The sequence below is a fragment of the Platalea leucorodia genome (assembly GCF_965183815.1).
Source record: "Platalea leucorodia genome assembly, chromosome: 8".
Lineage (NCBI taxonomy): Eukaryota > Metazoa > Chordata > Aves > Pelecaniformes > Threskiornithidae > Platalea > Platalea leucorodia.
Genome location: NC_138830.1, coordinates 31,337,285 through 31,361,885, shown reverse-complemented (window position 1 = coordinate 31,361,885; position 24,601 = coordinate 31,337,285).

Below are 24,601 nucleotides of genomic sequence, written 5' to 3'. Positions count from 1 at the left end.
GAGATTCCTCCCACCCCAAAGGGGCCAGGACCAAAAGCTCTTGCTGCTCTTCAAGTAGCCAGGCAACCCCATTCACAGCGCCACAGACGCTGACGCTGTCTCTTTCGTGACCTTCCAAACTCCAAGACTAGCTGCCTGGGACGCTGAGGACACCCGGAGCCAGGCTCAGCAATTGCGAATGTCTCGAGATTCCTCCCACCCCAAAGGGGCCAGGACAAAAAGCTCCTGCTGCTCTTCAAGTAGCCAGGCAACCCCATTCACAGCCCCACAAACGCTGACGCTGTCTCTTTCGTGAGCCTCCCAAACTCCAATAGTAACTGCCTGCAACAGTGAATACAGTCGGAGCCAGGCTCAGCGATTGCGAACGTCCCGGGATTCCTCCCACCCCAAAGGGGCCAGCACCAAAAGCTCTTGCTGCTCTTCAAGTAGCCAGGCAACACCATTCACAGCCCCACAAACGCTGACACTGTCTCTTTCCGTGGCCTCCCAAACTCCAAGACTATCTGCCTGGGACGCTGAGTACAGCCAGAGCCAAGCTAAGCAATTGCGAATTTCTCGAGATTCCTCCCACCCCGAAGGGGCCAGGACAAAAAGCTCTTGCTGCTCTTCAAGTAGCCAGGCAACTCCATTCACAGCCCCACAAACGCTGACGCTGTCTCTTTCGTGAGCCTCCCAAACTCCAATACTATCTGCCTGGGACGCTGAGGACACCCGGAGGCAGGCTCAGAAACTGCGAATAACCGTACCTTCCTCCCACCCCAAAGGGGCCAGGACCAAAAGCTCTTGCTGCTCTTCAAGTAGCCAGGCAACCCCATTCACAGCGCCACAGACGCTGACGCTGTCTCTTTCCGTGGCCACCCAAACTCGAATAGTATCTGCCTGGGATGCTGCATACAGCCAGAGCCATGCTCAGCAACTGGGAACGTCTGCAGGTTCCTCCCACGCCAAAGGGGCCAGGACCAAAAGCTCTTGCTGCTCTTCAAGTAGCCAGGCAACCCCATTCACAGCCCCACAAAAGCTGACGCTGTCTCTTTCGTGAGCCTCCCAAACTCCAATACTATCTGCCTGGGAAGCTGAGGACACCCGGAGCCAGGCTCAGCAACTGCGAATAACCCTACCTTCCTCCACCACAAAGAGGCCAGGACCAAAAGCTCTTGCTGCTCTTCAAGTAGCCAGGCAACACCATTCACAGCCCCACAAACGCTGACGCTGTCTCTTTCCGTGGCCTCCCAAACTCCAAGACTATCTGCCTGGGACGCTGAGTACAGCCAGAGCCAAGCTAAGCAATTGCGAATTTCTCAAGATTCCTCCCACCCCAAAGGGGCCAGGACCAAAAGCTCTTGCTGCTCTTCAAGTAGCCAGGCAACACCATTCACAGCCCCACAAACGCTGACGCTGTCTATTTTTGTAGCCACCCAAACTCCAAGACTAACTGCCTGGGACGCTGAGGACACCCGGAGGCAGGCTCAGCAACTGCGAATAACCGTACCTTCCTCCCACCCCAAAGGGGCCAGGACCAAAAGCTCTTGCTGCTCTTCAAGTAGCCAGGCAACACCATTCACAGCCCCACAAACGCTGACGCTGTCTCTTTCGTGAGCCTCCCAAACTCCAAGACTATCTGCCTGGGACACTGAATACAGCCGGAGCCAGGCTCAGCGATTGCGAATAACCGTTCCTTCCTCCCACCCCAAAGGGGCCAGGACCAAAAGCTCTTGCTGCTCTTCAAGTAGCCAGGCAACCCCATTCACAGCCCCACAAACGCTGACGCTGTCTCTTTCGTGAGCCTCCCAAACTCCAAGACTATCTGCCTGGGACACTGAATACAGCCGGAGCCAGGCTCAGCGATTGCGAATAACCGTTCCTTCCTCCCACCCCAAAGGGGCCAGGACCAAAAGCTCTTGCTGCTCTTCAAGTAGCCAGGCAACCCCATTCACAGCCCCACAAACGCTGACGCTGTCTCTTTCGTGAGCCTCCCAAACACCAATAATAGCTGCCTGGGACAATGATTACATCCGGAGCCAGGCTCAGCGATTGCGAACGTCCCGGGATTCCTCCCACCCCAAAGGGGCCAGGACCAAAAGCTCTTGCTGCTCTTCAAGTAGCCAGGCAACCCCATTCACAGCTCCACAAACGCTGATGCTCTCTCTTTCATGAGCCTCCCAAACTCCAATTCTAACTGCCTAGGACGCTGAGGACACCCGGAGCCAGGCTCAGCAACTGCGAATTTCTCGAGATTCCTCCCACCCCAAAGGGGCCAGGACCAAAAGCTCTTGCTGCTCTTCAAGTAGCCAGGCAACCCCATTCACAGCGCCACAGACGCTGACGCTGTCTCTTTCGTGACCTTCCAAACTCCAAGACTAGCTGCCTGGGACGCTGAGGACACCCGGAGCCAGGCTCAGCAATTGCGAATGTCTCGAGATTCCTCCCACCCCAAAGGGGCCAGGACAAAAAGCTCCTGCTGCTCTTCAAGTAGCCAGGCAACTCCATTCACAGCCCCACAAACGCTGACGCTGTCTCTTTCGTGAGCCTCCCAAACTCCAATAGTAACTGCCTGCAACAGTGAATACAGTCGGAGCCAGGCTCAGCGATTGCGAACGTCCCGGGATTCCTCCCAACCCAAAGGGGCCAGCACCAAAAGCTCTTGCTGCTCTTCAAGTAGCCAGGCAACACCATTCACAGCCCCACAAACGCTGACACTGTCTCTTTCCGTGGCCTCCCAAACTCCAAGACTATCTGCCTGGGACGCTGAGTACAGCCAGAGCCAAGCTAAGCAATTGCGAATTTCTCGAGATTCCTCCCACCCCGAAGGGGCCAGGACAAAAAGCTCTTGCTGCTCTTCAAGTAGCCAGGCAACTCCATTCACAGCCCCACAAACGCTGACGCTGTCTCTTTCGTGAGCCTCCCAAACTCCAATACTATCTGCCTGGGACGCTGAGGACACCCGGAGGCAGGCTCAGCAACTGCGAATAACCGTACCTTCCTCCCACCCCAAAGGGGCCAGGACCAAAAGCTCTTGCTGCTCTTCAAGTAGCCAGGCAACGCCATTCACAGCGCCACAGACGCTGACGCTGTCTCTTTCCGTGGCCACCCAAACTCGAATAGTATCTGCCTGGGATGCTGCATACAGCCAGAGCCATGCTCAGCAACTGGGAACGTCTGCAGGTTCCTCCCACGCCAAAGGGGCCAGGACCAAAAGCTCTTGCTGCTCTTCAAGTAGCCAGGCAACCCCATTCACAGCCCCACAGACGCTGACGCTGTCTCTTTCGTGACCTTCCAAACTCCAAGACTAGCTGCCTGGGACGCTGAGGACACCCGGAGCCAGGCTCAGCAATTGCGAATGTCTCGAGATTCCTCCCACCCCAAAGGGGCCAGGACAAAAAGCTCCTGCTGCTCTTCAAGTAGCCAGGCAACCCCATTCACAGCCCCAGAAACGCTGACGCTGTCTCTTTCATGAGCCTCCCAAAATCCAAGATTATCTGCCTGCAACACTGAATACAGCCGGAGCCAGGCTCAGCAATTGCGAACGTCCCGGGATTCCTCCCACCCCAAAGGGGCCAGGACCAAAAGCTCTTGCTGCTCTTCAAGTAGCCAGGCAACCCCATTCACAGCCCCACAAACGCTGACGCTGTCTCTTTCTGTGGCCTCCCAAACTCCAAGAATCTCTGCCTGGGATGCTGCGTACAGCCAGAGCCAGGCTCAGAAATTGCGAACGTCGCGGTATTCCTCCTACGCCAAAGGTGCCAGGACCAAAAGCTCTTGCTGCTCTTCAAGTAGCCAGGCAACCCCATTCACAGCCCCAAAAACGCTGACGCTGTCTCTTTCCGTGGCCACCCAAACTCGAATAGTATCTGCCTGGGATGCTGCATACAGCCAGAGCCATGCTCAGCAACTGGGAACGTCTACAGGTTCCTCCCACGCCAAAGGGGCCAGGACCAAAAGCTCTTGCTGCTCTTCAAGTAGCCAGGCAACCCCATTCACAGCCCCACAAAAGCTGACGCTGTCTCTTTCGTGAGCCTCCCAAACTCCAATACTATCTGCCTGGGAAGCTGAGGACACCCGGAGCCAGGCTCAGCAACTGCGAATAACCGTACCTTCCTCCCACCCCAAAGGGGCCAGGACCAAAAGCTCTTGCTGCTCTTCAAGTAGCCAGGCAACCCCATTCACAGCCCCACAAACGCTGACGCTGTCTCTTTCCGTGGCCTCCCAAACTCCAAGACTATCTGCCTGGGACGCTGAGTACAGCCAGAGCCAAGCTAAGCAATTGCGAACGTCCCGGGATTCCTCCCACCCCAAAGGGGCCAGGACCAAAAGCTCTTGCTGCTCTTCAAGTAGCCAGGCAACCCCATTCACAGCCCCACAAACGCTGACGCTGTCTCTTTCGTGAGCCTCCCAAACTCCAAGATTATCTGCCTGGGACACTGAATACAGCCGGAGCCAGGCTCAGCGATTGCGAACGTCCCGGGATTCCTCCCACCCCAAAGGGGCCAGGACCAAAAGCTCTTGCTGCTCTTCAAGTAGCCAGGCAACCCCATTCACAGCCCCACAAACGCTGATGCTCTCTCTTTCATGCGCCTCCCAAACTCCAATACTAACTGCCTAGGACTCTGAGGACACCCGGAGCCAGGCTCAGCAACTGCGAATTTCTCGAGATTCCTCCCACCCCAAAGGGGCAGGAGAAAAAGCTCTTGCTGCTCTTCAAGTAGCCAGGCAACTCCATTCACAGCCCCACAAACGCTGATGCTGTCTCTTTCGTGAGCCTCCCAAACTCCAATAGTAACTGCCTGCGACGCTGAGGACACCCGGAGGCAGGCTCAGAAACTGTGAATAACCGTACCTTCCTCCCACCCCAAAGGGGCCAGGACCAAAAGCTCTTGCTGCTCTTCAAGTAGCCAGGCAACGCCATTCACAGCCCAACAAAAGCTGACGCTGTCTCTTTCGTGACCTTCCAAACTCCAAGACTATCTGCCTGGGACACTGAGTACAGCCAGAGGCAAGCTAAGCAATTGCGAATTTCTCGAAATTCCTCCCACCCCAAAGGGGCCAGGACAAAAAGCTCTTCCTGCTCTTCAAGTAGCCAGGCAACCCCATTCACAGCCCCACAAACGCTGACGCTGTCTCTTTCGTGAGCCTCCCAAAATCCAAGATTATCTGCCTGCAACACTGAATACAGCCGGAGCCAGGCTCAGCGATTGCGAACGTCCCGGGATTCCTCCCACCCCAAAGGGGCCAGGACCAAAAGCTCTTGCTGCTCTTCAAGTAGCCAGGCAACCCCATTCACAGCCCCACAAACGCTGACGCTGTCTCTTTCCGTGGCCACCCAAACTCGAATAGTATCTGCCTGGGATGCTGCGTACAGCCAGAGCCATGCTCAGCAACTGGGAACGTCTGCAGGTTCCTCCCACGCCAAAGGGGCCAGGACCAAAAGCTCTTGCTGCTCTTCAAGTAGCCAGGCAACCCCATTCACAGCCCCACAAAAGCTGACGCTGTCTCTTTCGTGAGCCTCCCAAACTCCAATACTATCTGCCTGGGAAGCTGAGGACACCCGGAGCCAGGCTCAGCAACTGCGAATAACCCTACCTTCCTCCACCACAAAGAGGCCAGGACCAAAAGCTCTTGCTGCTCTTCAAGTAGCCAGGCAACACCATTCACAGCCCCACAAACGCTGACGCTGTCTCTTTCCGTGGCCTCCCAAACTCCAAGACTATCTGCCTGGGACGCTGAGGACACCCGGAGGCAGGCTCAGCAACTGCGAATAACCGTACCTTCCTCCCACCCCAAAGGGGCCAGGACCAAAAGCTCTTGCTGCTCTTCAAGTAGCCAGGCAACCCCATTCACAGCCCCACAAACGCTGACGCTGTCTCTTTCCGTGGCCTCCCAAACTCCAAGATTATCTGCCTGGGACGCTGAGTACAGCCAGAGCCAAGCTAAGCAATTGCGAATTTCTCGAGATTCCTCCCACCCCGAAGGGGCCAGGACCAAAAGCTCTTGCTGCTCTTCAAGTAGCCAGGCAACGCCATTCACAGCCCCACAAAAGCTGACGCTGTCTCTTTCGTGACCTTCCAAACTCCAAGACTATCTGCCTGGGACACTGAATACAGCCGGAGCCAGGCTCAGCGATTGCGAATAACCGTACCTTCCTCCCACCCCAAAGGGGCCAGGACCAAAAGCTCTTGCTGCTCTTCAAGTAGCCAGGCAACGCCATTCACAGCCCAACAAAAGCTGATTCTGTCTCTTTCGTGAGCCTCCCAAACACCAATAATAGCTGCCTGGGACAATGATTACATCCGGAGCCAGGCTCAGCGATTGCGAACGTCCAGGGATTCCTCCCACCCCAAAGGGGCCAGGACCAAAAGCTCTTGCTGCTCTTCAAGTAGCCAGGCAACCCCATTCACAGCTCCACAAACGCTGATGCTCTCTCTTTCATGAGCCTCCCAAACTCCAATTCTAACTGCCTAGGACGCTGAGGACACCCGGAGCCAGGCTCAGCAACTGCGAATTTCTCGAGATTCCTCCCACCCCAAAGGGGCCAGGACCAAAAGCTCTTGCTGCTCTTCAAGTAGCCAGGCAACCCCATTCACAGCGCCACAGATGCTGACGCTGTCTCTTTCGTGACCTTCCAAACTCCAAGACTAGCTGCCTGGGACGCTGAGGACACCCGGAGCCAGGCTCAGCAATTGCGAATGTCTCGAGATTCCTCCCACCCCAAAGGGGCCAGGACAAAAAGCTCCTGCTGCTCTTCAAGTAGCCAGGCAACTCCATTCACAGCCCCACAAACGCTGACGCTGTCTCTTTCGTGAGCCTCCCAAACTCCAATAGTAACTGCCTGCAACAGTGAATACAGTCGGAGCCAGGCTCAGCGATTGCGAACGTCCCGGGATTCCTCCCAACCCAAAGGGGCCAGCACCAAAAGCTCTTGCTGCTCTTCAAGTAGCCAGGCAACACCATTCACAGCCCCACAAACGCTGACACTGTCTCTTTCCGTGGCCTCCCAAACTCCAAGACTATCTGCCTGGGACGCTGAGTACAGCCAGAGCCAAGCTAAGCAATTGCGAATTTCTCGAGATTCCTCCCACCCCGAAGGGGCCAGGACAAAAAGCTCTTGCTGCTCTTCAAGTAGCCAGGCAACTCCATTCACAGCCCCACAAACGCTGACGCTGTCTCTTTCGTGAGCCTCCCAAACTCCAATACTATCTGCCTGGGACGCTGAGGACACCCGGAGGCAGGCTCAGAAACTGCGAATAACCGTACCTTCCTCCCACCCCAAAGGGGCCAGGACCAAAAGCTCTTGCTGCTCTTCAAGTAGCCAGGCAACGCCATTCACAGCGCCACAGACGCTGACGCTGTCTCTTTCCGTGGCCACCCAAACTCGAATAGTATCTGCCTGGGATGCTGCATACAGCCAGAGCCATGCTCAGCAACTGGGAACGTCTGCAGGTTCCTCCCACGCCAAAGGGGCCAGGACCAAAAGCTCTTGCTGCTCTTCAAGTAGCCAGGCAACCCCATTCACAGCCCCACAGACGCTGACGCTGTCTCTTTCGTGACCTTCCAAACTCCAAGACTAGCTGCCTGGGACGCTGAGGACACCCGGAGCCAGGCTCAGCAATTGCGAATGTCTCGAGATTCCTCCCACCCCAAAGGGGCCAGGACAAAAAGCTCCTGCTGCTCTTCAAGTAGCCAGGCAACCCCATTCACAGCCCCAGAAACGCTGACGCTGTCTCTTTCATGAGCCTCCCAAAATCCAAGATTATCTGCCTGCAACACTGAATACAGCCGGAGCCAGGCTCAGCAATTGCGAACGTCCCGGGATTCCTCCCACCCCAAAGGGGCCAGGACCAAAAGCTCTTGCTGCTCTTCAAGTAGCCAGGCAACCCCATTCACAGCCCCACAAACGCTGACGCTGTCTCTTTCTGTGGCCTCCCAAACTCCAAGAATCTCTGCCTGGGATGCTGCGTACAGCCAGAGCCAGGCTCAGAAATTGCGAACGTCGCGGTATTCCTCCTACGCCAAAGGTGCCAGGACCAAAAGCTCTTGCTGCTCTTCAAGTAGCCAGGCAACCCCATTCACAGCCCCAAAAACGCTGACGCTGTCTCTTTCCGTGGCCACCCAAACTCGAATAGTATCTGCCTGGGATGCTGCATACAGCCAGAGCCATGCTCAGCAACTGGGAACGTCTACAGGTTCCTCCCACGCCAAAGGGGCCAGGACCAAAAGCTCTTGCTGCTCTTCAAGTAGCCAGGCAACCCCATTCACAGCCCCACAAAAGCTGACGCTGTCTCTTTCGTGAGCCTCCCAAACTCCAATACTATCTGCCTGGGAAGCTGAGGACACCCGGAGCCAGGCTCAGCAACTGCGAATAACCGTACCTTCCTCCCACCCCAAAGGGGCCAGGACCAAAAGCTCTTGCTGCTCTTCAAGTAGCCAGGCAACCCCATTCACAGCCCCACAAACGCTGACGCTGTCTCTTTCCGTGGCCTCCCAAACTCCAAGACTATCTGCCTGGGACGCTGAGTACAGCCAGAGCCAAGCTAAGCAATTGCGAACGTCCCGGGATTCCTCCCACCCCAAAGGGGCCAGGACCAAAAGCTCTTGCTGCTCTTCAAGTAGCCAGGCAACCCCATTCACAGCCCCACAAACGCTGACGCTGTCTCTTTCGTGAGCCTCCCAAACTCCAAGATTATCTGCCTGGGACACTGAATACAGCCGGAGCCAGGCTCAGCGATTGCGAACGTCCCGGGATTCCTCCCACCCCAAAGGGGCCAGGACCAAAAGCTCTTGCTGCTCTTCAAGTAGCCAGGCAACCCCATTCACAGCCCCACAAACGCTGATGCTCTCTCTTTCATGCGCCTCCCAAACTCCAATACTAACTGCCTAGGACTCTGAGGACACCCGGAGCCAGGCTCAGCAACTGCGAATTTCTCGAGATTCCTCCCACCCCAAAGGGGCAGGAGAAAAAGCTCTTGCTGCTCTTCAAGTAGCCAGGCAACTCCATTCACAGCCCCACAAACGCTGATGCTGTCTCTTTCGTGAGCCTCCCAAACTCCAATAGTAACTGCCTGCGACGCTGAGGACACCCGGAGGCAGGCTCAGAAACTGTGAATAACCGTACCTTCCTCCCACCCCAAAGGGGCCAGGACCAAAAGCTCTTGCTGCTCTTCAAGTAGCCAGGCAACGCCATTCACAGCCCAACAAAAGCTGACGCTGTCTCTTTCGTGACCTTCCAAACTCCAAGACTATCTGCCTGGGACACTGAGTACAGCCAGAGGCAAGCTAAGCAATTGCGAATTTCTCGAAATTCCTCCCACCCCAAAGGGGCCAGGACAAAAAGCTCTTCCTGCTCTTCAAGTAGCCAGGCAACCCCATTCACAGCCCCACAAACGCTGACGCTGTCTCTTTCGTGAGCCTCCCAAAATCCAAGATTATCTGCCTGCAACACTGAATACAGCCGGAGCCAGGCTCAGCGATTGCGAACGTCCCGGGATTCCTCCCACCCCAAAGGGGCCAGGACCAAAAGCTCTTGCTGCTCTTCAAGTAGCCAGGCAACCCCATTCACAGCCCCACAAACGCTGACGCTGTCTCTTTCCGTGGCCACCCAAACTCGAATAGTATCTGCCTGGGATGCTGCGTACAGCCAGAGCCATGCTCAGCAACTGGGAACGTCTGCAGGTTCCTCCCACGCCAAAGGGGCCAGGACCAAAAGCTCTTGCTGCTCTTCAAGTAGCCAGGCAACCCCATTCACAGCCCCACAAAAGCTGACGCTGTCTCTTTCGTGAGCCTCCCAAACTCCAATACTATCTGCCTGGGAAGCTGAGGACACCCGGAGCCAGGCTCAGCAACTGCGAATAACCCTACCTTCCTCCACCACAAAGAGGCCAGGACCAAAAGCTCTTGCTGCTCTTCAAGTAGCCAGGCAACACCATTCACAGCCCCACAAACGCTGACGCTGTCTCTTTCCGTGGCCTCCCAAACTCCAAGACTATCTGCCTGGGACGCTGAGGACACCCGGAGGCAGGCTCAGCAACTGCGAATAACCGTACCTTCCTCCCACCCCAAAGGGGCCAGGACCAAAAGCTCTTGCTGCTCTTCAAGTAGCCAGGCAACCCCATTCACAGCCCCACAAACGCTGACGCTGTCTCTTTCCGTGGCCTCCCAAACTCCAAGATTATCTGCCTGGGACGCTGAGTACAGCCAGAGCCAAGCTAAGCAATTGCGAATTTCTCGAGATTCCTCCCACCCCGAAGGGGCCAGGACCAAAAGCTCTTGCTGCTCTTCAAGTAGCCAGGCAACGCCATTCACAGCCCCACAAAAGCTGACGCTGTCTCTTTCGTGACCTTCCAAACTCCAAGACTATCTGCCTGGGACACTGAATACAGCCGGAGCCAGGCTCAGCGATTGCGAATAACCGTACCTTCCTCCCACCCCAAAGGGGCCAGGACCAAAAGCTCTTGCTGCTCTTCAAGTAGCCAGGCAACGCCATTCACAGCCCAACAAAAGCTGATTCTGTCTCTTTCGTGAGCCTCCCAAACTCCAAGACTATCTGCCTGGGACACTGAATATAGCTCGAGCCAGGCTCAGAAATTGCGAACGTCGCGGTATTCCTCCTACGCCAAAGGTGCCAGGACCAAAAGCTCTTGCTGCTCTTCAAGTAGCCAGGCAACACCATTCACAGCCCCACAAACGCTGACGCTGTCTCTTTCCGTGGCCACCCAAACTCGAATAGTATCTGCCTGGGATGCTGCGTACAGCCAGAGCCATGCTCAGCAACTGGGAACGTCTGCAGGTTCCTCCCACGCCAAAGGGGCCAGGACCAAAAGCTCTTGCTGCTCTTCAAGTAGCCAGGCAACCCCATTCACAGCCCCACAAACGCTGATGCTCTCTCTTTCATGCGCCTCCCAAACTCCAATACTAACTGCCTAGGACTCTGAGGACACCCGGAGCCAGGATCAGCAACTGCGAATTTCTCGAGATTCCTCCCACCCCAAAGGGGCAGGAGAAAAAGCTCTTGCTGCTCTTCAAGTAGCCAGGCAACTCCATTCACAGCCCCACAAACGCTGACGCTGTCTCTTTCGTGAGCCTCCCAAACTCCAATAGTAACTGCCTGCAACAGTGAATACAGTCGGAGCCAGGCTCAGCGATTGCGAACGTCCCGGGATTCCTCCCAACCCAAAGGGGCCAGGACAAAAAGCTCTTGCTGCTCTTCAAGTAGCCAGGCAACACCATTCACAGCCCCACAAACGCTGACACTGTCTCTTTCCGTGGCCTCCCAAACTCCAAGACTATCTGCCTGGGACGCTGAGTACAGCCAGAGCCAAGCTAAGCAATTGCGAATTTCTCGAGATTCCTCCCACCCCGAAGGGGCCAGGACAAAAAGCTCTTGCTGCTCTTCAAGTAGCCAGGCAACTCCATTCACAGCCCCACAAACGCTGACGCTGTCTCTTTCGTGAGCCTCCCAAACTCCAATACTATCTGCCTGGGACGCTGAGGACACCCGGAGGCAGGCTCAGCAACTGCGAATAACCGTACCTTCCTCCCACCCCAAAGGGGCCAGGACCAAAAGCTCTTGCTGCTCTTCAAGTAGCCAGGCAACGCCATTCACAGCGCCACAGACGCTGACGCTGTCTCTTTCCGTGGCCACCCAAACTCGAATAGTATCTGCCTGGGATGCTGCATACAGCCAGAGCCATGCTCAGCAACTGGGAACGTCTGCAGGTTCCTCCCACGCCAAAGGGGCCAGGACCAAAAGCTCTTGCTGCTCTTCAAGTAGCCAGGCAACCCCATTCACAGCCCCACAGACGCTGACGCTGTCTCTTTCGTGACCTTCCAAACTCCAAGACTAGCTGCCTGGGACGCTGAGGACACCCGGAGCCAGGCTCAGCAATTGCGAATGTCTCGAGATTCCTCCCACCCCAAAGGGGCCAGGACAAAAAGCTCCTGCTGCTCTTCAAGTAGCCAGGCAACCCCATTCACAGCCCCAGAAACGCTGACGCTGTCTCTTTCATGAGCCTCCCAAAATCCAAGATTATCTGCCTGCAACACTGAATACAGCCGGAGCCAGGCTCAGCAATTGCGAACGTCCCGGGATTCCTCCCACCCCAAAGGGGCCAGGACCAAAAGCTCTTGCTGCTCTTCAAGTAGCCAGGCAACCCCATTCACAGCCCCACAAACGCTGACGCTGTCTCTTTCTGTGGCCTCCCAAACTCCAAGAATCTCTGCCTGGGATGCTGCGTACAGCCAGAGCCAGGCTCAGAAATTGCGAACGTCGCGGTATTCCTCCTACGCCAAAGGTGCCAGGACCAAAAGCTCTTGCTGCTCTTCAAGTAGCCAGGCAACCCCATTCACAGCCCCAAAAACGCTGACGCTGTCTCTTTCCGTGGCCACCCAAACTCGAATAGTATCTGCCTGGGATGCTGCATACAGCCAGAGCCATGCTCAGCAACTGGGAACGTCTACAGGTTCCTCCCACGCCAAAGGGGCCAGGACCAAAAGCTCTTGCTGCTCTTCAAGTAGCCAGGCAACCCCATTCACAGCCCCACAAAAGCTGACGCTGTCTCTTTCGTGAGCCTCCCAAACTCCAATACTATCTGCCTGGGAAGCTGAGGACACCCGGAGCCAGGCTCAGCAACTGCGAATAACCGTACCTTCCTCCCACCCCAAAGGGGCCAGGACCAAAAGCTCTTGCTGCTCTTCAAGTAGCCAGGCAACCCCATTCACAGCCCCACAAACGCTGACGCTGTCTCTTTCCGTGGCCTCCCAAACTCCAAGACTATCTGCCTGGGACGCTGAGTACAGCCAGAGCCAAGCTAAGCAATTGCGAACGTCCCGGGATTCCTCCCACCCCAAAGGGGCCAGGACCAAAAGCTCTTGCTGCTCTTCAAGTAGCCAGGCAACCCCATTCACAGCCCCACAAACGCTGACGCTGTCTCTTTCGTGAGCCTCCCAAACTCCAAGATTATCTGCCTGGGACACTGAATACAGCCGGAGCCAGGCTCAGCGATTGCGAACGTCCCGGGATTCCTCCCACCCCAAAGGGGCCAGGACCAAAAGCTCTTGCTGCTCTTCAAGTAGCCAGGCAACCCCATTCACAGCCCCACAAACGCTGATGCTCTCTCTTTCATGCGCCTCCCAAACTCCAATACTAACTGCCTAGGACTCTGAGGACACCCGGAGCCAGGCTCAGCAACTGCGAATTTCTCGAGATTCCTCCCACCCCAAAGGGGCAGGAGAAAAAGCTCTTGCTGCTCTTCAAGTAGCCAGGCAACTCCATTCACAGCCCCACAAACGCTGATGCTGTCTCTTTCGTGAGCCTCCCAAACTCCAATAGTAACTGCCTGCGACGCTGAGGACACCCGGAGGCAGGCTCAGCAACTGTGAATAACCGTACCTTCCTCCCACCCCAAAGGGGCCAGGACCAAAAGCTCTTGCTGCTCTTCAAGTAGCCAGGCAACGCCATTCACAGCCCAACAAAAGCTGACGCTGTCTCTTTCGTGACCTTCCAAACTCCAAGACTATCTGCCTGGGACACTGAGTACAGCCAGAGGCAAGCTAAGCAATTGCGAATTTCTCGAAATTCCTCCCACCCCAAAGGGGCCAGGACAAAAAGCTCTTCCTGCTCTTCAAGTAGCCAGGCAACCCCATTCACAGCCCCACAAACGCTGACGCTGTCTCTTTCGTGAGCCTCCCAAAATCCAAGATTATCTGCCTGCAACACTGAATACAGCCGGAGCCAGGCTCAGCGATTGCGAACGTCCCGGGATTCCTCCCACCCCAAAGGGGCCAGGACCAAAAGCTCTTGCTGCTCTTCAAGTAGCCAGGCAACCCCATTCACAGCCCCACAAACGCTGACGCTGTCTCTTTCCGTGGCCACCCAAACTCGAATAGTATCTGCCTGGGATGCTGCGTACAGCCAGAGCCATGCTCAGCAACTGGGAACGTCTGCAGGTTCCTCCCACGCCAAAGGGGCCAGGACCAAAAGCTCTTGCTGCTCTTCAAGTAGCCAGGCAACCCCATTCACAGCCCCACAAAAGCTGACGCTGTCTCTTTCGTGAGCCTCCCAAACTCCAATACTATCTGCCTGGGAAGCTGAGGACACCCGGAGCCAGGCTCAGCAACTGCGAATAACCCTACCTTCCTCCACCACAAAGAGGCCAGGACCAAAAGCTCTTGCTGCTCTTCAAGTAGCCAGGCAACACCATTCACAGCCCCACAAACGCTGACGCTGTCTCTTTCCGTGGCCTCCCAAACTCCAAGACTATCTGCCTGGGACGCTGAGGACACCCGGAGGCAGGCTCAGCAACTGCGAATAACCGTACCTTCCTCCCACCCCAAAGGGGCCAGGACCAAAAGCTCTTGCTGCTCTTCAAGTAGCCAGGCAACCCCATTCACAGCCCCACAAACGCTGACGCTGTCTCTTTCCGTGGCCTCCCAAACTCCAAGATTATCTGCCTGGGACGCTGAGTACAGCCAGAGCCAAGCTAAGCAATTGCGAATTTCTCGAGATTCCTCCCACCCCGAAGGGGCCAGGACCAAAAGCTCTTGCTGCTCTTCAAGTAGCCAGGCAACGCCATTCACAGCCCCACAAAAGCTGACGCTGTCTCTTTCGTGACCTTCCAAACTCCAAGACTATCTGCCTGGGACACTGAATACAGCCGGAGCCAGGCTCAGCGATTGCGAATAACCGTACCTTCCTCCCACCCCAAAGGGGCCAGGACCAAAAGCTCTTGCTGCTCTTCAAGTAGCCAGGCAACGCCATTCACAGCCCAACAAAAGCTGATTCTGTCTCTTTCGTGAGCCTCCCAAACTCCAAGACTATCTGCCTGGGACACTGAATATAGCTCGAGCCAGGCTCAGAAATTGCGAACGTCGCGGTATTCCTCCTACGCCAAAGGTGCCAGGACCAAAAGCTCTTGCTGCTCTTCAAGTAGCCAGGCAACACCATTCACAGCCCCACAAACGCTGACGCTGTCTCTTTCCGTGGCCACCCAAACTCGAATAGTATCTGCCTGGGATGCTGCGTACAGCCAGAGCCATGCTCAGCAACTGGGAACGTCTGCAGGTTCCTCCCACCCCAAAGGGGCCAGGACCAAAAGCTCTTGCTGCTCTTCAAGTAGCCAGGCAACCCCATTCACAGCCCCACAAACGCTGATGCTCTCTCTTTCATGCGCCTCCCAAACTCCAATACTAACTGCCTAGGACTCTGAGGACACCCGGAGCCAGGATCAGCAACTGCGAATTTCTCGAGATTCCTCCCACCCCAAAGGGGCAGGAGAAAAAGCTCTTGCTGCTCTTCAAGTAGCCAGGCAACTCCATTCACAGCCCCACAAACGCTGACGCTGTCTCTTTCGTGAGCCTCCCAAACTCCAATACTATCTGCCTGGGACGCTGAGGACACCCGGAGGCAGGCTCAGCAACTGCGAATAACCGTACCTTCCTCCCACCCCAAAGGGGCCAGGACCAAAAGCTCTTGCTGCTCTTCAAGTAGCCAGGCAACGCCATTCACAGCGCCACAGACGCTGACGCTGTCTCTTTCCGTGGCCACCCAAACTCGAATAGTATCTGCCTGGGATGCTGCATACAGCCAGAGCCATGCTCAGCAACTGGGAACGTCTGCAGGTTCCTCCCACGCCAAAGGGGCCAGGACCAAAAGCTCTTGCTGCTCTTCAAGTAGCCAGGCAACACCATTCACAGCCCCACAAACGCTGACGCTGTCTCTTTCGTGAGCCTCCCAAACTCCAAGACTATCTGCCTGGGACACTGAATACAGCCGGAGCCAGGCTCAGCGATTGCGAATAACCGTTCCTTCCTCCCACCCCAAAGGGGCCAGGACCAAAAGCTCTTGCTGCTCTTCAAGTAGCCAGGCAACCCCATTCACAGCCCCACAAACGCTGACGCTGTCTCTTTCGTGAGCCTCCCAAACTCCAAGACTATCTGCCTGGGACACTGAATACAGCCGGAGCCAGGCTCAGCGATTGCGAATAACCGTTCCTTCCTCCCACCCCAAAGGGGCCAGGACCAAAAGCTCTTGCTGCTCTTCAAGTAGCCAGGCAACCCCATTCACAGCCCCACAAACGCTGACGCTGTCTCTTTCGTGAGCCTCCCAAACACCAATAATAGCTGCCTGGGACAATGATTACATCCGGAGCCAGGCTCAGCGATTGCGAACGTCCCGGGATTCCTCCCACCCCAAAGGGGCCAGGACCAAAAGCTCTTGCTGCTCTTCAAGTAGCCAGGCAACCCCATTCACAGCTCCACAAACGCTGATGCTCTCTCTTTCATGAGCCTCCCAAACTCCAATACTAACTGCCTAGGACGCTGAGGACACCCGGAGCCAGGCTCAGCAACTGCGAATTTCTCGAGATTCCTCCCACCCCAAAGGGGCCAGGACCAAAAGCTCTTGCTGCTCTTCAAGTAGCCAGGCAACCCCATTCACAGCGCCACAGACGCTGACGCTGTCTCTTTCGTGACCTTCCAAACTCCAAGACTAGCTGCCTGGGACGCTGAGGACACCCGGAGCCAGGCTCAGCAATTGCGAATGTCTCGAGATTCCTCCCACCCCAAAGGGGCCAGGACAAAAAGCTCCTGCTGCTCTTCAAGTAGCCAGGCAACTCCATTCACAGCCCCACAAACGCTGACGCTGTCTCTTTCGTGAGCCTCCCAAACTCCAATAGTAACTGCCTGCAACAGTGAATACAGTCGGAGCCAGGCTCAGCGATTGCGAACGTCCCGGGATTCCTCCCACCCCAAAGGGGCCAGCACCAAAAGCTCTTGCTGCTCTTCAAGTAGCCAGGCAACACCATTCACAGCCCCACAAACGCTGACACTGTCTCTTTCCGTGGCCTCCCAAACTCCAAGACTATCTGCCTGGGACGCTGAGTACAGCCAGAGCCAAGCTAAGCAATTGCGAATTTCTCGAGATTCCTCCCACCCCGAAGGGGCCAGGACCAAAAGCTCTTGCTGCTCTTCAAGTAGCCAGGCAACTCCATTCACAGCCCCACAAACGCTGACGCTGTCTCTTTCGTGAGCCTCCCAAACTCCAATACTATCTGCCTGGGACGCTGAGGACACCCGGAGGCAGGCTCAGCAACTGCGAATAACCGTACCTTCCTCCCACCCCAAAGGGGCCAGGACCAAAAGCTCTTGCTGCTCTTCAAGTAGCCAGGCAACGCCATTCACAGCGCCACAGACGCTGACGCTGTCTCTTTCCGTGGCCACCCAAACTCGAATAGTATCTGCCTGGGATGCTGCATACAGCCAGAGCCATGCTCAGCAACTGGGAACGTCTGCAGGTTCCTCCCACGCCAAAGGGGCCAGGACCAAAAGCTCTTGCTGCTCTTCAAGTAGCCAGGCAACCCCATTCACAGCCCCACAAACGCTGACGCTGTCTCTTTCGTGAGCCTCCCAAACTCCAATACTATCTGCCTGGGAAGCTGAGGACACCCGGAGCCAGGCTCAGCAACTGCGAATAACCCTACCTTCCTCCACCACAAAGAGGCCAGGACCAAAAGCTCTTGCTGCTCTTCAAGTAGCCAGGCAACACCATTCACAGCCCCACAAACGCTGACGCTGTCTCTTTCCGTGGCCTCCCAAACTCCAAGACTATCTGCCTGGGACGCTGAGTACAGCCAGAGCCAAGCTAAGCAATTGCGAATTTCTCAAGATTCCTCCCACCCCAAAGGGGCCAGGACCAAAAGCTCTTGCTGCTCTTCAAGTAGCCAGGCAACCCCATTCACAGCCCCACAAACGGTGACGCTGTCTATTTTTGTAGCCACCCAAACTCCAAGACTAACTGCCTGGGACGCTGAGGACACCCGGAGGCAGGCTCAGCAACTGCGAATAACCGTACCTTCCTCCCACCCCAAAGGGGCCAGGACCAAAAGCTCTTGCTGCTCTTCAAGTAGCCAGGCAACACCATTCACAGCCCCACAAACGCTGACGCTGTCTCTTTCGTGAGCCTCCCAAACTCCAAGACTATCTGCCTGGGACACTGAATACAGCCGGAGCCAGGCTCAGCGATTGCGAATAACCGTTCCTTCTTCCCACCCCAAAGGGGCCAGGACCAAAAGCTCTTGCTGCTCTTCAAGTAGCCAGGCAACCCCATTCACAGCCCCACAAACGCTGACGCTGTCTCTTTCGTGAGCCTCCCAAACTCCAAGACTATCTGCCTGGGACACTGAATACAGCCGGAGCCAGGCTCAGCGATTGCGAATAACCGTTCCTTCCTCCCACCCCAAAGGGGCCAGGACCAAAAGCTCTTGCTGCTCTTCAAGTAGCCAGGCAACCCCATTCACAGCCCCACAAACGCTGACGCTGTCTCTTTCGTGAGCCTCCCAAACACCAATAATAGCTGCCTGGGACAATGATTACATCCGGAGCCAGGCTCAGCGATTGCGAACGTCCCGGGATTCCTCCCACCCCAAAGGGGCCAGGACCAAAAGCTCTTGCTGCTCTTCAAGTAGCCAGGCAACCCCATTCACAGCTCCACAAACGCTGATGCTCTCTCTTTCATGAGCCTCCCAAACTCCAATTCTAACTGCCTAGGACGCTGAGGACACCCGGAGCCAGGCTCAGCAACTGCGAATTTCTCGAGATTCCTCCCACCCCAAAGGGGCCAGGACCAAAAGCTCTTGCTGCTCTTCAAGTAGCCAGGCAACCCCATTCACAGCGCCACAGACGCTGACGCTGTCTCTTTCGTGACCTTCCAAACTCCAAGACTAGCTGCCTGGGACGCTGAGGACACCCGGAGCCAGGCTCAGCAATTGCGAATGTCTCGAGATTCCTCCCACCCCAAAGGGGCCAGGACAAAAAGCTCCTGCTGCTCTTCAAGTAGCCAGGCAACTCCATTCACAGCCCCACAAACGCTGACGCTGTCTCTTTCGTGAGCCTCCCAAACTCCAAGATTATCTGCCTGCAACAGTGAATACAGTCGGAGCCAGGCTCAGCGATTGCGAACGTCCCGGGATTCCTCCCAACCCAAAGGGGCCAGCACCAAAAGCTCTTGCTGCTCTTCAAGTAGCCAGGCAACACCATTCACAGCCCCACAAACGCTGACACTGTCTCTTTCCGTGGCCTCCCAAACTCCAAGACTATCTGCCTGGGACGCTGAGTACAGCCAGAGCCAAGCTAAGCAATTGCGAATTTCTCGAGATTCCTCCCACCCCGAAGGGGCCAGGACAAAAAGCTCTTGCTGCTCTTCAAGTAGCCAGGCAACTCCATTCACAGCCCCACAAACGCTGACGCTGTCTCTTTCGTGAGCCTCCCAAACTCCAATACTATCTGCCTGGGACGCTGAGGACACCCGGAGGCAGGCTCAGCAACTGCGAATAACCGTACCTTCCTCCCACCCCAAAGGGGCCAGGACCAAAAGCTCTTGCTGCTCTTCAAGTAGCCAGGCAACGCCATTCACAGCGCCACAGACGCTGACGCTGTCTCTTTCCGTGGCCACCCAAACTCGAATAGTATCTGCCTGGGATGCTGCGTACAGCCAGAGCCATGCTCAGCAACTGGGAACGTCTGCAGGTTCCTCCCACGCCAAAGGGGCCAGGACCAAAAGCTCTTGCTGCTCTTCAAGTAGCCAGGCAACCCCATTCACAGCCCCACAGACGCTGACGCTGTCTCTTTCGTGACCTTCCAAACTCCAAGACTAGCTGCCTGGGACGCTGAGGACACCCGGAGCCAGGCTCAGCAATTGCGAATGTCTCGAGATTCCTCCCACCCCAAAGGGGCCAGGACAAAAAGCTCCTGCTGCTCTTCAAGTAGCCAGGCAACCCCATTCACAGCCCCAGAAACGCTGACGCTGTCTCTTTCATGAGCCTCCCAAAATCCAAGATTATCTGCCTGCAACACTGAATACAGCCGGAGCCAGGCTCAGCAATTGCGAACGTCCCGGGATTCCTCCCACCCCAAAGGGGCCAGGACCAAAAGCTCTTGCTGCTCTTCAAGTAGCCAGGCAACCCCATTCACAGCCCCACAAACGCTGACGCTGTCTCTTTCTGTGGCCTCCCAAACTCCAAGAATCTCTGCCTGGGATGCTGCGTACAGCCAGAGCCAGGCTCAGAAATTGCGAACGTCGCGGTATTCCTCCTACGCCAAAGGTGCCAGGACCAAAAGCTCTTGCTGCTCTTCAAGTAGCCAGGCAACCCCATTCACAGCCCCAAAAACGCTGACGCTGTCTCTTTCCGTGGCCACCCAAACTCGAATAGTATCTGCCTGGGATGCTGCATACAGCCAGAGCCATGCTCAGCAACTGGGAACGTCTACAGGTTCCTCCCACGCCAAAGGGGCCAGGACCAAAAGCTCTTGCTGCTCTTCAAGTAGCCAGGCAACCCCATTCACAGCCCCACAAAAGCTGACGCTGTCTCTTTCGTGAGCCTCCCAAACTCCAATACTATCTGCCTGGGAAGCTGAGGACACCCGGAGCCAGGCTCAGCAACTGCGAATAACCGTACCTTCCTCCCACCCCAAAGGGGCCAGGACCAAAAGCTCTTGCTGCTCTTCAAGTAGCCAGGCAACCCCATTCACAGCCCCACAAACGCTGACGCTGTCTCTTTCCGTGGCCTCCCAAACTCCAAGACTATCTGCCTGGGACGCTGAGTACAGCCAGAGCCAAGCTAAGCAATTGCGAACGTCCCGGGATTCCTCCCACCCCAAAGGGGCCAGGACCAAAAGCTCTTGCTGCTCTTCAAGTAGCCAGGCAACCCCATTCACAGCCCCACAAACGCTGACGCTGTCTCTTTCGTGAGCCTCCCAAACTCCAAGATTATCTGCCTGGGACACTGAATACAGCCGGAGCCAGGCTCAGCGATTGCGAACGTCCCGGGATTCCTCCCACCCCAAAGGGGCCAGGACCAAAAGCTCTTGCTGCTCTTCAAGTAGCCAGGCAACCCCATTCACAGCCCCACAAACGCTGATGCTCTCTCTTTCATGCGCCTCCCAAACTCCAATACTAACTGCCTAGGACTCTGAGGACACCCGGAGCCAGGCTCAGCAACTGCGAATTTCTCGAGATTCCTCCCACCCCAAAGGGGCAGGAGAAAAAGCTCTTGCTGCTCTTCAAGTAGCCAGGCAACTCCATTCACAGCCCCACAAACGCTGATGCTGTCTCTTTCGTGAGCCTCCCAAACTCCAATAGTAACTGCCTGCGACGCTGAGGACACCCGGAGGCAGGCTCAGAAACTGTGAATAACCGTACCTTCCTCCCACCCCAAAGGGGCCAGGACCAAAAGCTCTTGCTGCTCTTCAAGTAGCCAGGCAACGCCATTCACAGCCCAACAAAAGCTGACGCTGTCTCTTTCGTGACCTTCCAAACTCCAAGACTATCTGCCTGGGACACTGAGTACAGCCAGAGGCAAGCTAAGCAATTGCGAATTTCTCGAAATTCCTCCCACCCCAAAGGGGCCAGGACAAAAAGCTCTTCCTGCTCTTCAAGTAGCCAGGCAACCCCATTCACAGCCCCACAAACGCTGACGCTGTCTCTTTCGTGAGCCTCCCAAAATCCAAGATTATCTGCCTGCAACACTGAATACAGCCGGAGCCAGGCTCAGCGATTGCGAACGTCCCGGGATTCCTCCCACCCCAAAGGGGCCAGGACCAAAAGCTCTTGCTGCTCTTCAAGTAGCCAGGCAACCCCATTCACAGCCCCACAAACGCTGACGCTGTCTCTTTCGTGAGCCTCCCAAACTCCAATACTATCTGCCTGGGAAGCTGAGGACACCCGGAGCCAGGCTCAGCAACTGCGAATAACCCTACCTTCCTCCACCACAAAGAGGCCAGGACCAAAAGCTCTTGCTGCTCTTCAAGTAGCCAGGCAACACCATTCACAGCCCCACAAACGCTGACGCTGTCTCTTTCGTGAGCCTCCCAAACTCCAAGACTATCTGCCTGGGACACTGAATACAGCCGGAGCCAGGCTCAGCGATTGCGAATAACCGTTCCTTCCTCCCACCCCAAAGGGGCCAGGACCAAAAGCTCTTGCTGCTCTTCAAGTAGCCAGGCAACCCCATTCACAGCCCCACAAACGCTGACGCTGTCTCTTTCGTGAGCCTCCCAAACTCCAAGACTATCTGCCTGGGACACTGAATACAGCCGGAGCCAGGCTCAGCGATTGCGAATAACCGTTCCTTCCTCCCACCCCAAAGGGGCCAGGACCAAAAGCTCTTGCTGCTCTTCAAGTAGCCAGGCAACCCCATTCACAGCCCCACAAACGCTGACGCTGTCTCTTTCGTGAGCCTCCCAAACACCAATAATAGCTGCCTGGGACAATGATTACATCCGGAGCCAGGCTCAGCGATTGCGAACGTCCCGGGATTCCTCCCACCCCAAAGGGGCCAGGACCAAAAGCTCTTGCTGCTCTTCAAGTAGCCAGGCAACCCCATTCACAGCTCCACAAACGCTGATGCTCTCTCTTTCATGAGCCTCCCAAACTCCAATACTAACTGCCTAGGACGCTGAGGACACCCGGAGCCAGGCTCAGCAACTGCGAATTTCTCGAGATTCCTCCCACCCCAAAGGGGCCAGGACCAAAAGCTCTTGCTGCTCTTCAAGTAGCCAGGCAACCCCATTCACAGCGCCACAGACGCTGACGCTGTCTCTTTCGTGACCTTCCAAACTCCAAGACTAGCTGCCTGGGACGCTGAGGACACCCGGAGCCAGGCTCAGCAATTGCGAATGTCTCGAGATTCCTCCCACCCCAAAGGGGCCAGGACAAAAAGCTCCTGCTGCTCTTCAAGTAGCCAGGCAACTCCATTCACAGCCCCACAAACGCTGACGCTGTCTCTTTCGTGAGCCTCCCAAACTCCAATAGTAACTGCCTGCAACAGTGAATACAGTCGGAGCCAGGCTCAGCGATTGCGAACGTCCCGGGATTCCTCCCACCCCAAAGGGGCCAGCACCAAAAGCTCTTGCTGCTCTTCAAGTAGCCAGGCAACACCATTCACAGCCCCACAAACGCTGACACTGTCTCTTTCCGTGGCCTCCCAAACTCCAAGACTATCTGCCTGGGACGCTGAGTACAGCCAGAGCCAAGCTAAGCAATTGCGAATTTCTCGAGATTCCTCCCACCCCGAAGGGGCCAGGACCAAAAGCTCTTGCTGCTCTTCAAGTAGCCAGGCAACTCCATTCACAGCCCCACAAACGCTGACGCTGTCTCTTTCGTGAGCCTCCCAAACTCCAATACTATCTGCCTGGGACGCTGAGGACACCCGGAGGCAGGCTCAGCAACTGCGAATAACCGTACCTTCCTCCCACCCCAAAGGGGCCAGGACCAAAAGCTCTTGCTGCTCTTCAAGTAGCCAGGCAACGCCATTCACAGCGCCACAGACGCTGACGCTGTCTCTTTCCGTGGCCACCCAAACTCGAATAGTATCTGCCTGGGATGCTGCATACAGCCAGAGCCATGCTCAGCAACTGGGAACGTCTGCAGGTTCCTCCCACGCCAAAGGGGCCAGGACCAAAAGCTCTTGCTGCTCTTCAAGTAGCCAGGCAACCCCATTCACAGCCCCACAAACGCTGACGCTGTCTCTTTCGTGAGCCTCCCAAACTCCAATACTATCTGCCTGGGAAGCTGAGGACACCCGGAGCCAGGCTCAGCAACTGCGAATAACCCTACCTTCCTCCACCACAAAGAGGCCAGGACCAAAAGCTCTTGCTGCTCTTCAAGTAGCCAGGCAACACCATTCACAGCCCCACAAACGCTGACGCTGTCTCTTTCCGTGGCCTCCCAAACTCCAAGACTATCTGCCTGGGACGCTGAGTACAGCCAGAGCCAAGCTAAGCAATTGCGAATTTCTCAAGATTCCTCCCACCCCAAAGGGGCCAGGACCAAAAGCTCTTGCTGCTCTTCAAGTAGCCAGGCAACCCCATTCACAGCCCCACAAACGGTGACGCTGTCTATTTTTGTAGCCACCCAAACTCCAAGACTAACTGCCTGGGACGCTGAGGACACCCGGAGGCAGGCTCAGCAACTGCGAATAACCGTACCTTCCTCCCACCCCAAAGGGGCCAGGACCAAAAGCTCTTGCTGCTCTTCAAGTAGCCAGGCAACACCATTCACAGCCCCACAAACGCTGACGCTGTCTCTTTCGTGAGCCTCCCAAACTCCAAGACTATCTGCCTGGGACACTGAATACAGCCGGAGCCAGGCTCAGCGATTGCGAATAACCGTTCCTTCTTCCCACCCCAAAGGGGCCAGGACCAAAAGCTCTTGCTGCTCTTCAAGTAGCCAGGCAACCCCATTCACAGCCCCACAAACGCTGACGCTGTCTCTTTCGTGAGCCTCCCAAACTCCAAGACTATCTGCCTGGGACACTGAATACAGCCGGAGCCAGGCTCAGCGATTGCGAATAACCGTTCCTTCCTCCCACCCCAAAGGGGCCAGGACCAAAAGCTCTTGCTGCTCTTCAAGTAGCCAGGCAACCCCATTCACAGCCCCACAAACGCTGACGCTGTCTCTTTCGTGAGCCTCCCAAACACCAATAATAGCTGCCTGGGACAATGATTACATCCGGAGCCAGGCTCAGCGATTGCGAACGTCCCGGGATTCCTCCCACCCCAAAGGGGCCAGGACCAAAAGCTCTTGCTGCTCTTCAAGTAGCCAGGCAACCCCATTCACAGC